This window comes from Manduca sexta, chromosome 26, assembly GCF_014839805.1.
Source record: "Manduca sexta isolate Smith_Timp_Sample1 chromosome 26, JHU_Msex_v1.0, whole genome shotgun sequence".
In the NCBI taxonomy this organism is placed as follows: domain Eukaryota; kingdom Metazoa; phylum Arthropoda; class Insecta; order Lepidoptera; family Sphingidae; genus Manduca; species Manduca sexta.
In genome coordinates this window covers 17,572,852-17,588,322 of record NC_051140.1, presented here as the reverse complement: position 1 = coordinate 17,588,322, position 15,471 = coordinate 17,572,852, and the positions used below count along the sequence as shown (strand labels likewise).

Sequence of the window (15,471 nt, the reverse complement as noted above, 5' to 3'; positions counted from 1 at the left end):
GTTTTCGATATATCCTATTCTTTGGTATTGATATTTAATGTGAAGTAAGATGTTTGTATGTTAGCACGTCACGCATGATCAGCTAAAGGAATTTATATGAAATTTACATGTAGAGCAGGTCCTGGAAATAGGCGATTTTGCACCCTAGAATGTGGAGAGTCGGATTATGATTGATTGATTTCAGTTGGATATCGCGACTGCCTCTAGTAGCTTGTTAGTAGCAAAATAGTTATGAATAGAAATAAATAACCATATATTAGGGTACGGTGAGTACGTTAAGATATTAAATGGATTAAACCCTAATGTCACTCTTTCATTAAAGAAATTTTATGTGACAATGCAACACAAATTATGCTAAGTGGATAACGACCCTAAATACGCCGATAAGGGTGAGATTCATTCGTACGGATCTGAGTGTTTAGGTGCAAAGGCTATTTTCAGGATGGACGCTGTATCTAAACGGGATAAGTTGACATGAGTCTTTATATTTTTATTCTGATATTTTTAATGGGAAGGAAGTGGAGTAATATTATTTTATATTTGAATAGATAGCTAGTGTACGCATGGTAAGAAGCTGTAGAGCTAACTTTACTACTTTACTAGTGAGAGTATTTTAAGACTATACCAAAATGAAACGACACTTTAAAAACACGTTCATTTTTGATGCACTGCCTATTTAATACATCATCATGTACTATTCAGTCACTGAAAATATCAATTAACCGACAATTCTATTAGTCTACAGTCTACACATAATAGACTGCGGTGCTTTAACCAAGTCGCGGCGAGACGCCGACGTTATCACCAAATGTCTGCCTCGAAAAGTACGAGTTAAACCGCACATTTGGAGCAGTCGTCCTTGTCAACGAGAGCCTAAACTGCACGCCGCATCTTCACCGTACCAACATTATCATACGAGTAAACAAACTCTATTAATAGAAGGGTGCGACTAATGCAACGCTCTATTTCGGTTCAACTATTTTAAGGGCGAACCTATTTTTGTTGTGTTACAATTTTAAAACTGTCTATTTTCCACTGATCGTGATCCGATACGCATTTTATATTTAGAAGTATTTATTTCCGGATGTTCCATATTTAAATTTATGATAGATATTTTACATTATGTGTCAAAGTGAGCAATAGACATTGGAAGTTAGTCACAGACTGAAGGAATCTCATAGGATGCCGCTTTATAGAAATATTCAAACGCTTTCCGGTTGTAAAAAGTTCATTCATTCATAACCACGAATTCTAAATTTAAATTATCATTCATAATATTGAGTGAATTGAAAAACAACCGCTTTAGCACGTGCATTCTAAAATTAAAATAGGGATTCATCCAATAACGTATTGAGTGCTTTCGTTTCGATTGGCTCTTCATTTGCAGAAATTGTGACGTCAAACAGTTGTACTGGCGACTTTTCTTGAACTATAACTGGAATAATTATAAATGAAACGCGCGTTGGGTTATTTCAGTATCGTTAGAAAGTGCGTCAGATGGTTGAGGACAGATTTTCTGCTCTTCAGGCTCGCGAAATCGCCGCTTGTTCATTTTAACAACTTTAGGATTACATTGATAACTACGGCTTTTCTAAAGGCCTCACATCAAAAGAAATGTCTTTTGTTTGGTCCACAAAGAGGGAGTAAATTGCAACACGCTCGTTTCGACTTTTACGCTTCCCCTCGAGTGCCATGCTAGATTTTCCTCGGGGAAAAGGTAAAAAAGTTTGCCTTCACCGCTTATTTGCTATGCTCGCCAATAAGACTTTCAAGATTACTATGACGATGCAGTGTTAGCAAAGTTTCAATGAAGTGTCATTAAAATTTTAATTCCCCTTTCTCATATTCAACTTGTATCGTGCCTTGTAAAATTTAACTAAATTCTATTACGACGTTAACTACGCAGTCTGCTCATAAATGACGTCATCGTTTTACAATAATTAATATGCGATTCAGCCAGTAATCATAAGGTAAAACCTCTTTGTAGATGCGCACAAAGAACGTATGACGGAAAAAATAAAAAGCTCACTTCAGAACGCAACTCGAAATTCGAATGTGAGCGCGTTCGTTATTCGTACATGGCGGCTTGAGCACGTGTGTGTTGCAGGATTCGAGTGAGCCGCGCTTGTGTGGGCGAGCGCAGGGGTGTGTGCGTGGAACGCGATAGTATCTGGGTCTCGGTTGTCAAGGGCAACCGTACTACCGCTGCAGCGAAAGCATTGCGCTTTCAGCTCTGCGCTGCAATTATACGGCTTATTTTTAGATTCGGATGTTGTCGCTTTTTTGTAGCGCGACGCGTAAAGCGGCGGCGCGGCGAGCGCTGTTTGGATGTCGTTCGGGAAACTTATTAGTTTGATGAATCTTGATTTTGCGACAACGGATGGGTGTTTCAACACTTTGAAGCTTGATCGGCATTCATTATTTATGAACGAGGATACCATTAACAACACGAAGACGTTAACATGAAGCGATAAACAAAAGTTTATGCAAATACAAATTGCATTTATTATTCGTAATGAATATTCAATGCAAGTGTGGAATCTTTAAATTCTACACGTCATGGAGTTAAAATAGTTATTTGATCGAGTTTTTTTTCTCCTTGACAGAACCAGCTGTGTACAAAGTAACACATCCGGCGCCTGCGCATAATACCTGCACCGGAAACTGATATCTTCGTTATAGTGATCATTTTATTGATAGTAATCTACTGATAAACTTGTATACATATTTCGGAGTAGTATTCAACTAGAAATCTGATTACATCCGTTTTAGAAACTGTTTTTCGAATCCTTTTAATGAAATGAACAGCATGTTCAGACCCCGCTCGTAAAACATTTTGTTCCAACTGTTAAAAAAATTCAAATTTAGATAGTAATGAAGTTTTATTTCATTTTATATTTTCATTGTTTGGAAACGGTTAAATGATCACCTATAACCAACGACACCTTTACATAGCCAATAGAATTGTAGATGTGTGTTGCAAACGTACGAAAGGTTTTTAACTCCCAAAAAATATCAATGTAAAACCTAGTGAGACTATTATTTCATCCTATATTATTTAGAAATTATAGAACAAATTGAGCCAATACGAAGCCAAAAGACCCACTACTTGGTGTAGATTTAACTCTAACATAAAAGTTGTTAAGCGTTGTGCGTGTTCTTATTTTGAATATGTAGATGTTTTATTTTCCACAATTGTTACAAGGACCTAGTAGAAAGTAGCACTTAAGTAGGATATAATAAAGTCGTCAACAGAGACCATAAAATAATAGAAGTGGATAATATGAATCGGCACGGCGTTACCGGCAATCATATGATGCGCGCATCCTGTTCCCTACGTCATTACGTTGTAAATTATTTGTATGATGTGCTGTGAGAACTCATTGGTGAAATGATGAAATATTTTGTTTATTTTTTTAAAGAGGTATAATGGACATTTATATTTTCAAAGATAGAATAGGCGTTTGGGATTTTTATTATTGTTTGAATAATTACAATGCTTTTTATTTTTTAATCTGTATTATTTAAAGAAGTTATTAATGGCCAGTATTATTTTCAAATTAGAAGATCGTTTTAGATATTATTTGGTAACAATTACGATGAAGGCGGTAGTTGATAGTTGTACCTAAATAAAATGTGTATTTCACTCATTATGATCCGACTGTTGTCTTATGAAGTTAATTTTGGATTTTTTTTAGTTATAACACCATACAATGGCATACATTTTTGTTATTATTTAGTTAGATTTCTTTTAAAACAAAAAGACACACAGTTTATTTATTTTTTGTTCTACATAATGAAATTTTGAATTTTCTATACTAACCTAAATTACTATGATTTTTTACTAAAAAGGTATTTATTATTTATATAATAAATACCTTTTTAGTAAAAAATCATATACGAATATTAACCCATCAATCAAAATATTGTCACACGTAGACAAAGGTACACGATCAAATACACATTAATACTATGAAACTCACGAGAAATTTCCTATATATAGAGTTACCGTCCCATCCCATTGAAGCACTCGAATTAAGTTGAATAGGACCGCAGATGTGGCGTTTTTTATAACCATCTTTCCCACACTACCACTTTTTCTGATGCCTTAATACCACGGCAAACATAAGAATACACTTTCACAAACATGTGTTACACAATTTTAAACTCTACATCATTGAGATAGGATATTGTTATTTATTACGCGATGTAATTCTAGCTTGGTCGATATAGTTCTGTTAAGAGTTTTTTGTAGTCGTCTGCCTAAGCTATCGGATGCGACATCGGAAATTGTGCGTTTTTTGTCATTGCACCTATGAAATTGTATGAAGGAAGTCACATGTGTATGTAGATTGTATGATTTAGTATTGTTTCCTTTTTGTCACATTGCATCGTATTACTTGATATTTCGTTCGTGTGGAATTTTATTTGCATCATTTAACGTTGTATTTCTTGAATTTTTATACCTTGTTTGTTTGTTGGAGTTTTAAAAAAGTATATGTATCGTAAACCCTTCCGCCAATGTAATAATTACGAACTAATGAACATACTCCATTATTTCGTTATGATATGATTGTACCTATTATAACAAATATATCAAGCGTTTCCTTTAATATTAGTGTGATTTAACGATTGTTAAATATTTCGATATTTTATCACCCTTTTGAACTATAGATATTATCTAATGTTTAACAGAATATGACCCTTATGACAAAGAAACTTCTAATATTTTGTAGCAATTAAAATATTATTACCGAGTGGATTATATTTAAATATCGTTTAATTCATCTCTGTATACTTCTTTTTTTAAAAAAAATCGAATGTGCCAGGAATATCAACATCTAAATTTAAATTTAATAAATTCCAACGTTAATGATAAAAAAAAAACAAAAAGCAAGGGAATTATCATGTTTAATCAAACAAATGTAGGATGTATAGCATTATTGAGACGGTGCGTTCACCGGCTAGACGTGGACTTATAAAATATCCAGAATTTTTAGAACTTGTACGTCGAACTGTAAAGTTTCGCGGATGAAAGGGAGAGTGGACAGTCGCCAGACATTACAAACTGCCATGTACATTGTTTCATGTACTTAGATGCTTTATGTTTTGTGTTCGAAATACTAATGCTTTGATTTTAGTTTACAAACAGAATTTTGTTTGTAAATTAAAGTTAATATTGATAAATTTACAAAAGGTAATTTTTTTTAACAGTTAGCATACCACCTTCCTCTGTATATTATAAAAGATTACATAGCACTGTAATGTACTAATGAACAGGTGATAAATACGGAGTCAAATGACATAAGTATAAAAACATACATAAAGTAACAACAAAGATTATGATAAAATTAAAATTACTATCAACAATCCATAGCCCGTATCAAATCTGCCTAAAATGTCCTAAAATTCCACACCAGTCTGTCAGCATAAAGCGCGTCTGAGCAATAAGAACCGGATTATCCACACTGAAAGTATGAATCAACTTATGATATTACCAGGGCAATAGTCGGCATATTGGCCACGTAGAGTACAGACGCCGATCATCCCCGGCTTAGACTTTATGGAAACATTGCTACTTTTAAATTTGGAACGTTTTGGCTCCGTTTCAATACTATGTATTGATATTTTATTTCTTATAAAATTTAAATAACTTTTCTTTTAAATGCGCCGTTTCGTAAGTCAATCTTATAGAAATTATTAGTATCGATATATTGACTGTAAAATTTTATTAGTTCTAAATTCAAATTACTATCAATACATGGGTTAAATTGCGATATTATTGAACACAAACTAAAAACCAAAACTAGAATGTCAAAGGAAACATAAGTTCGACTAAAAAGGAAGCGTGTATTGCACAATCCGCAACGCGCTCTCGGCATCCAACCGCTGCGGCAAAATTGGCCAATTTGTTTATTTGTTTTCATTGGCCTCTCTGAACTTGACTCCCCATTATCGCATTCACGAGAGGAAGGCGTATTATTTATTAGATTATCCGTGGGACCGGCCCGGGCCGTCTTCTTTTCGTTTGTGAGTGTGCTTTAATTTCCCCAGATCTGATGTCCAGAACATATTCAATCTGATGAGATTTGTAATCAAACTATTAAAGATGTTTTAAAATTAATCTAAAAAACAATTCGATACAAAGTCTTCATTTTAATTAATCTCTCCGAATTTCAAATTATCATTTTATAACATCTTTGGAGTATACATATCAAAATTTCTTTTACCCTACCTATTGCCAAGAGCTAACGAAATGGTTAAGGAATAAATTTATTCAGCCTTTTAAAAGCTAAATCATACGACACCCATAACTAAGTTCCTCTATACAATATAATAGCAAGCACAACATTGTAACAGGCGTTACTCGAAAGCCTTTTACTAATAAACTACACAAATTGCACCAACATTGGAATTCAAATCATGCAAAGATCCGACTATAACCTGCACACACTGTTCTATTCGATAATTATAATTTACAATCGTAGGACGTTGTGTTAAAGTCCATTTTCGTTATACGAACATTTATTAGCGAATAAAATATATTTAAATCCCTAATTGTAATTTAATTTTGTAAATGCGGTTCCTTTTTTTATACGAAAATTATTGATAATTTGAGTAGTAACCAGAGAATATGTATCGTTTTAAAAACCATTGGATACTTATTTATTTAAATTGGCAACAAGAATGTCTAAAATAAATCATACAACAATTTCAAATCCCATGTTGGATCGTTTCTATTGTTCTACCTTTAAAATTTGAAATTAGAACCAAAGAATTCCATTTAAAACGCATGTTCCAACGATTTTCATAATTCAATATTTCTGTTAATCATATTGCAAATCGATTGCCGCTCTTAAATCAACTGTTACTTCCAATTAAGGGTTAAATGCGTGACATCATGCATCAGTCAACTGCAGTATGCGTCACCGTGCCATTATCTTGACGACTGGCTGTCTGCTGTATACTATCAAGCAAACTCAGCAGTCCAGTTTGCTCGAAAAACGGACGAGCGGCTGTCCGACTGCTGCTAATTTTGCCAAATTCAGTAATCAATTTGCCTTTAATTTTTTTTCATATCCATCCGAATTTATAACGTTCGAGAAATAACTCTAAAAGTTTATTGACCATATTCGAGTTTGCAACTGATTTAGAAGTTTGTTCTTTGTATCAATGATATTTTTAAAAATTATAAATCATTGGTTTCTACATGAAATAACTATCAAAGTACTTAGAATCCAGCTGACGTATAGCCTATCTAAATTGAACAGTTACTTAGAATTAAGAGGTCCAAAATAAGTTAATTACTAAATTGCTTTTACGTTATTCCACATCTCTACCATGCCTTTAAAGTATAGGTTACGAGCTAAAGGCGCATAAAGTCATCAAAACAAGAGTATTAATATTTTGATGCTCAATAATATTATTTAATCCTAATTCTATAAATAAATTCCAGATATAGGTACGATATAAAACATACAACTATAAAGGCTTATACTCCACTATTATTAGGTACTTATAAAAATCGATGCCAAATGTATTCTTATGATGAATGAACAAGAATGAACGCTGAGTTTACATATTCATTTTCAATTAATAGCCTACATTGGCGGTTATAGCTAGTCTTTTCGGAAGCTGTTTACTGCCAAGAAACGGCACAGACCACAATCGAATACACAAATTTATCAAAGGATAGATAAGCCGTGATAACATCAATACCTACTTGTGAATATAGGCCATGCTACGATCGTGTTAGGATTCAATGTTACTAAGGTTTACAATATTCTTTTAAGCGAGAACAACACGCCGTTTCTCCGCCATTTCTTTCCACTACAAATGGCCTTAAGACAGTGAAATACGACTAGCTTACGTAGCAAACTTGTTTAAACCACATTTCTTACTTTCAACTAAAAGCAAAACAAAGCCGCCGTCTCATGCGCACACATCGCAAAGGGATATTCCACTTTGATTTCGATCAGAAAGAATCATTAGAGGCGCTATTTTACCAACTTGCTAAACTTTTGCAATTTGTACGAAACTTTCTCTACGTAGAGTATGAAATAATTAATGTACTCATTTTATCGTACTCTATGTCGATGCATCTTATTAGTTTCCAGTAGGTACACAAGAAGCATACTTCAAAACTTCGACGCAAAACTTTTGAAATTACGCTTCAAACTTAAACGGCTCGCTTTAGCAACAACATCGACTAAGTACGAGCTTTTAAGCAACTCAAACTAACTCAAACTTCCCGTGCAATGCGAAAGACATTACTGATGGAATATTCCGTGTATGCACTAACAAAATGAATAGCAGGAAAATGGGGATCGATTCGCGAAAGCACACAGCGAAAGCCGTGGCGGAAGCACGCGACGCGCACCGGACTTGGGTTCACGCTCTACCGCCGGCGGCCCAGGCGAGCCGGCGCTACACCACAACAGAAGCTGCTACTCTTCTACCAACTGCACTACTGTACCACTGCCACTTGCACACTAAACTCTTGCAAGGAACACGCCGTACCTTCTCCGGTCGCTCGATCCATCCGCGCCTCCTTTTTTTCGTCGTCTCAGTGCCTCGGAAACAAAACGGTCCGAAGGACGCCAGCGAAAAATAAACAAAAAGGGATACGGAGTTCGCGATCGCGTCGGCAGTGCGCGTGTCGCGTGTCGCGGCGCGCGGAGGTGAGGTACGCGCGTAATGACGCGACGACGGTCGGCGGCGGACTGGCGCGCGAGCGGCCGGCGCGGTAACGCGGCTCGCAGCTGCCACGGCGGCCAATGGCGCGCGGTCACGTGACGCGGCCCGCGCCCCGCCACACCACACGCTTGTTTACAAATAATAATAATAGGACCGGTGGCGGTGGCGGCAAGCGCGAGCGCGCCCGAACTCCGCCGCTTCTACAACGGCCCGCTCTAGGATCGCGCCGCTACGCGCTACGAGCTACGCAGTACGCACACGGCACAGCTGTCGGCGCATTTGGCGGGATTCGATTCGGAGCACATTCGCTGGCGGCTTCGATCTGTTTACTTGGAGCTTTCGCCTCGGCGTTATATCGATCGTGCGGCACGCAGTACGCACCCGTGCACTCGCCGGCATCGCGGACGCCGCGCCGTGCGTTCGCTCTACACTACTTGACGCAACTTTGCACCCGCATCGCGTACGACGTAAAAACTGTCGCGTCTCTCCCGATGTGAAACAAGAAAGGGTAATCAAATTACGTAGTAATATTCGCCAAGGGCGTGCGACATTTGTCCCCATTCGGCGACAGGTTGACGTTTCCGATTGTTTTGCGTTCAGGCTGTAAGGTGCAAAGAGGGTTTGAACCCCAGGCTGACAGCACGTAGGCGCCGCGCGGTGCACTCCCCTCGGCACTAAATCTGCGAGCTGAGGTGCCCCCGGTGTCGATACAGTGGGATGGTATACTTGACGGAGTCATTTTTAATTGATCCCCTCATAAAATACAGTTTACCCCATACACAAGTGATATTTTGTCCCAATTTTCCAGTGGGGCAGTGTTGATTCAAAGGGTCGGTGTTAATTAGGGGTATAAATCAAGATACTGTACTTTGCATAACGCGACAGTGTCAGGGATGTTTGTTGTTCTTTGTAATTAACAAATAACTTATTTAAAAGTCTTGATCATTCGTCAATATATCGTAGAACCATTTGACGTTATACGTATAGCCACAAGAACTTTATTGATATGAAAAAGAAAACTAATTAATGTAAATAACAGCAAAGGTGAAATATAAATCCTTATTTGCCAACCGTTAAAAAGCATATGTCGCAAGAAGCTCTACAAAATAAAGTTGAAAATGTGTTATACAACTTAAATAACCGTCAACATAACAATGTTTCATTATGTTTATATTTATGTGAATATAAGTGTTGTTATGAAATGTTAAAAATAACTGGAATTACAACAGTGTGTCTTACAAAACAGTTTTCTACACAGTGAGTTTAAAATAACCACTATTACGTAGTAGAATCTTGAGCAATGTAGAGTCAAATTTTATCCATAATTAGAAAATACATAGATTATTATCACAGAATGCCATCAAACTGTCAGATATCAGATTTAAGACAATCCCATATTATTTAGATTTAAGTAACAAGTTATTAAATAACTACCAAACTACGATTAGAATAGAGTTGCATTTTGTTTTTTTTTTATGTTTACGCGAATGTTAGACTTTAAAATGAAACTATTTTACGGATTTTATTGCGGTTTTTATATTATAATTTTGTCCCGATGTTTTAAAGACTACAGTCTTCATGGTCACAGGTCTTGGTCGTCCGAAAGTCAAAGTTACAATATCTACCTATATTTTACAATTTAAACATCTTGTTTTATTTCAAGAGCTACATTCGGTTAACTCTAGATTTCATTTGAGCCAATGTCGTATTTATCTTATTTTATTCATTTAGTTTTAACCTTAATTATATCTTACTATTATAAAAATGTGATATTTGTTAGCTGGGAATGATGTTTGTTATAAGTTAACGCAAACTTTTGAATCGGTTTTAATAAATTTGGTATATAGATCAAACCGTGCATTAACATAGATTTTATATTGCTACTCTTTATTAAGAAAAGTGATAGGAGGACGTATGTATTGGTAAAGATCCTTCTCGCAGGTCAAGTCATGAATAAAATCTAGTAAAATCGTGTAATTAATATATGTAACGAAAATGCTGCACGGAACATAAGAAACAAACTATTATTTGAATGTGTGTTTAAATAGCTAAATTCCGAGAAAGAAGGCTTAATTCGCCGATGACGCTTTGTGGAAATATTATAATTAATAGCTCCATTTTCATATCAAATTATTTCATTTTCTTGATAACTGCATTAATGTTATACAATGAGTAACTACATTCAGAGAAAAACACATCTATTCCCAGAATGGTACAAACGGGGATCGAGTTGGGAAAAATGGCACCCCACGCCAAAGTGAGTCATCAGAATTCCACCACCCACACTAGAATTACTCAGCCAGCACACGCATTATTATCGTATGTTCATCATTATCTAACCATCTGGTGGTTATGTTTATTAATTACTATTCCATTATCAGTAATAATATTCGTTCCAAATTTAAAGTATATTTTGATTAGTATGGATACTGTAAATATAACCATCGTGCAAAGGCACAAAAACCATACAGCCACGGGCAAGGAGCGAAGAATTAAAAATTTAAAAGATTGCACCGCGTGCAAACCTCGCTCTTGCACCGTACCGCCAATTTCCATCGCTACAAAAGTGCGTAATATCGATTACCGGCTCCCTTACCGCGTTCTCCGTCTCGCTCGCACGACGCACAGCGAACTTTTGCAAACAATAATGGCCTAAATGCGTTCGCAGCGCAATCGGTGCGTCTTTGCGCGGGGCGCATAGCCGCCATTTTGTTGTTTCGCTCATTGATATAGGCCCTTTTTTTCCCGCCGGCAGCGTCCCCCGTCGCGGTCTCCATGACAACCGATCTGTCACACGCACAGAACATAAAACGCAAGCATTGATTTTTTCCCCGCTTCCTCTTTTACTTTTACGCGTGTCGAGATACTTTTTGCTCGGTATTTTTTTTCGAAAGCGTCATCGCGTTAATTTCGACGCTTGATGTAAGTGCTTTCGGTTTCTCTCGCGGTGATGTGTTTGATTTCTGGTGCTTGCGATGCATCACACATGAATGAGTTTAAAACATGCACTAGCTATACTAATACGCATAATATTATAGAGCATTTTCGTTAAAATTATTTTTTATGCAATAAATTGAGATATATTGCCCGACCTCTATATACATTTCGTATAATAGTTTTATGCATTATATTAAATAATGAAACGATGTATTTTCGGGACTACATATTTCAGCTTTACCGATTTTAAAACAGAGTTAATGTAGTGGATTAATTAATATAATTATTCATAAATTAAATATAATCCCTAAATTGACATAAATTGAATAAAAATTATAGCTGGTACAGATGTCTTTACTTAAAATATTGTCATAAAAACTGAACTGTTAACAATAATTACTTATTTTTAACATCAACTAAGAAATCAATTAATTTTTGTTATAAAACAGTATTTCAAATAAAGAATTCCTTTTAAAAAACCTCACAACACAGCTCTATATTTCACTCATCCTTAAATAAAAATGAGATTTTAAAAATCCACACATACTCTGTAATTATGACACGGAAATGTCTCAAAGGGTGTCCGTGTGTTGATAAATACAGAAAACCAAGTTAAGCTTAAGGGAAAATTTGTTAAGGTAGGCTCGGTACCCCAAGGGTGCGACCTAAGGGTTCACTCCGTCCCTTACAGATGTGGACGATTTCCACCCCCTAATTCACTCGCTCAGTTAATACAAGGAAAATATGTTTAGATCTCTCGAGCGAGAACAATATTTAGACGAGATTATTTTAAATTTTAAAACGGTTACAAATATAAAATCAGATTTCTCAAATACTGTCAAGACAGGAAGAATTATATAACTGAATGATGATAGAGCAAGCCATTCGACTGTTAATAAGCAATACCTGTCCATTAATAGTGGCAACACTATCCATACTTTAAGCTTCAAAGCACTGCATAGTGTTGCATTACGCTGGTCACCCTAACATATTAGGTATACTTTTTTCATTACATTGGCACAGCAAAATGCACCTAATGGTAAGTGGAGTGCGGTCCAATAGAATGTCGACTGACGAGAGATGATTACCCTTCAGCATTACACAATTATGCCGGCCTGTTGGAACCGGATATACACAGGTCGATCACGGAACTCGACACACTTACGTGGACCACTATGGCTTTAACACCTTGTATACAGTGATCGCTATCCGGGCAGATATAATACTACCTTCTATATATCCTACCACCAGTAAAATAATTCTAATAATACTCATTTTGATTGGTTTATTGTCGGCATCACCTCGAATATAAGGATTAGCGACGGTTATTTAAAACGGGTGTTAGTGCACGCTTCTTTATAGGTAAGTTTGTATTCGACAGGGCTATCATCGCGCCTGGTAGATACCACGGTAACCTTACAATGCGGTTCTTTTCGAGGTAAGCAGGATAACCAAGGCCGGAACAATTTTACCAACCCTCAAAGCAACGTCTTTATCATTAATAATTTTGCCACTATAATCACTTTGCATATTCAAAACCGTATTAATATAATAAACCAACGGCATTACGTGCTTTCCGAGGCACGCAGGTAGCACACCCGACACCGCCAACTTTCTCACTCCAAGCTGGGACTGAGTAATTTTTAACATGGAAAACGCAGTCACAATTATTTTAGCCCGACCCGGGATTCGAACCCAGGACCTCAGCGCGGTATTCGTACTTGTACCGTGTACATTTACAACTGCGCCACTGAGGCAGTCATAAAATGTATTAAGTTAGTATAATATACAAATTTTTGCAGACGACTCTGCTGTCCACATACGAATTCTTTCCCGAGATAAACCGCTTCGGACAATCTAAAATCATTTGCACAGTACTTCTATAGATGACTCGTTCAAACACAACAATCTCAGATATGTATAGGTTGCTATAAGACGCATCGGATGATTCGAATTCCACACTCAGTTACACTCTGATTGATACAAATACATAGTACTAACTGAATACCGATGGACAATGGCAGATCGAAATATTTGTGGTTACGGATTCTTGTCTATGGTAAGAAGAGAATAGATCGGGCTTGTACTCTATGTCAATTTGAAATCCACGAGAAATATAAAACACAAACAATTGGAAAATACGTTTACTCAATAAAAATTTTAACACAAACTAAATGGCAAAACAGTTCCGGTTTCAAGAAGGCCGGCATAATTGTGTCGACAGGCGAGGGGTAATGGTTCGTCAGTCGACATTATCTGGACTTTACATTCCTTACCATTAGGTAGAGTGGGATTACTTTGTTATGTCTGTATAAAAATCAATGCACAAATCTAAAAATATTTTGTATACAACTGCCTTATATAACGGAAGAATTGAGAAGGACTCCTAAATGCATCGCTTAAAGGAGCAACAGAAACATTGCCAAGGGGAAATCACATCACGTAAACGGTTAGTCAAGAAATATATTATTAAAACATTGAATAATACTGCATAATATTTAGTAGATAGATTTTATCGGTTTCTTGTTAAGAAACCTCGAGGAATCGATGCATTTCGTGACACAGAATTACTGTCTAGACTGAATAGGAAGTTTCCTTTGCTTAAATCATCTTGCAGGCAGACTCTAAAATTGAATTAGCGCTCAGAGACATGGTAGCAATTAGTCAAAGTAAAAAAATATACCTTTATTGGTAGATTTGCTTATATAATCATTAAACTGATTTTGAAAACCGCAACAGTAGAGTTTCTTGCCCGTTCTTACTGGTGAGCACTGCTTTCTGAACTAGTTGTAGAGGTATATTGACGGAATCGAAATAATGTATTACATTTACAGGTCCATATAAATTATTTCATTTCATGGTGTTGTTCATTTATATATTAGTTTTTTATACTCAATTCTAGTTAAAAAGTGAAGTGTCATCTATATTGCAGAATCGTTTTTTTTTTTTTTATTACTTTGAATGACGAGTAGAGCTTGCCGTTCGCCTGATGATATGCGATACGACCGCCCATAAACAGTAGAAATACTATCCAACATCTTGAATTACCAAGTATAAGTATTGTTTGGTATTCCACTGCGCTCGCCATCCTGAGACCTGAGATGTTATGTCTTATTATGTCCAGTAGTTACACTGACTACAACGTCCTTCAAATCGGAACACAACAGTGACTACACACTGTTGCTTGGCGGCAAAAATAGACATGGCATTAAATCTCTGTTTGATAGACTTCTAAGACAAAATACATACTTGTTATACACATCTTTTTTGAAGGTTGGCAGCGCTGTAAACTTGAGATTACTAACACTTGCTTATAGACGGTAATTACCATCAAGTAACCATCCCATCATCAAGTTACCATCAAGTAACGGCGACTGTTAGTTGCAAGTCTATTAGTTGACTGTCCGTTAGCTCTTATAAAAAAATATAGTAACCTATCCATCAAGATGATTCAAACACAGCTGGAGATATTTACACAATGGAGTCCATTTTGTTATAACAGTACCTGATGTTGCCTGAATAAAGTAATGAAATATTAATATTGAATGGAAATTTTAAAGTTTATTTGTCTAAAACTAACCGAAAATAATTGTGTTTTAAATAATGAATATAGATAAATACTAAATAAAATATGAGTGCAGAAAAATTTTGTATTCCACTTTCATGTAAGTATATTGCTGCTCTTATTATTTTTGATTATAGATACAAATGATTGGATTTTCTAAGTTCACACATAGGCATAATATTATAAATGCTTTTACTTATTTGACTAATATTTTTTATTCACATCCAAGCTTACACTTAGACTCGAGTTTTAATATTACGAGCGAGACTCCG

The 15,471-nt window shown here is 36.0% G+C and overlaps 1 protein-coding gene across 1 annotated transcript in view; it reads right to left on the bottom strand.

Moving 5' to 3' along the window:
* Positions 1–8,710, bottom strand: part of LOC115452729 (DNA N6-methyl adenine demethylase) — a 137,297-nt gene extending 128,587 nt beyond the window's left edge. The window contains 1 exon segment of the mRNA XM_037443715.1: positions 8,521–8,710. The gene's annotated coding sequence lies outside the window, so the exon portion shown is untranslated.
* Between the last annotated feature and the right edge of the window lie 6,761 nt (positions 8,711–15,471).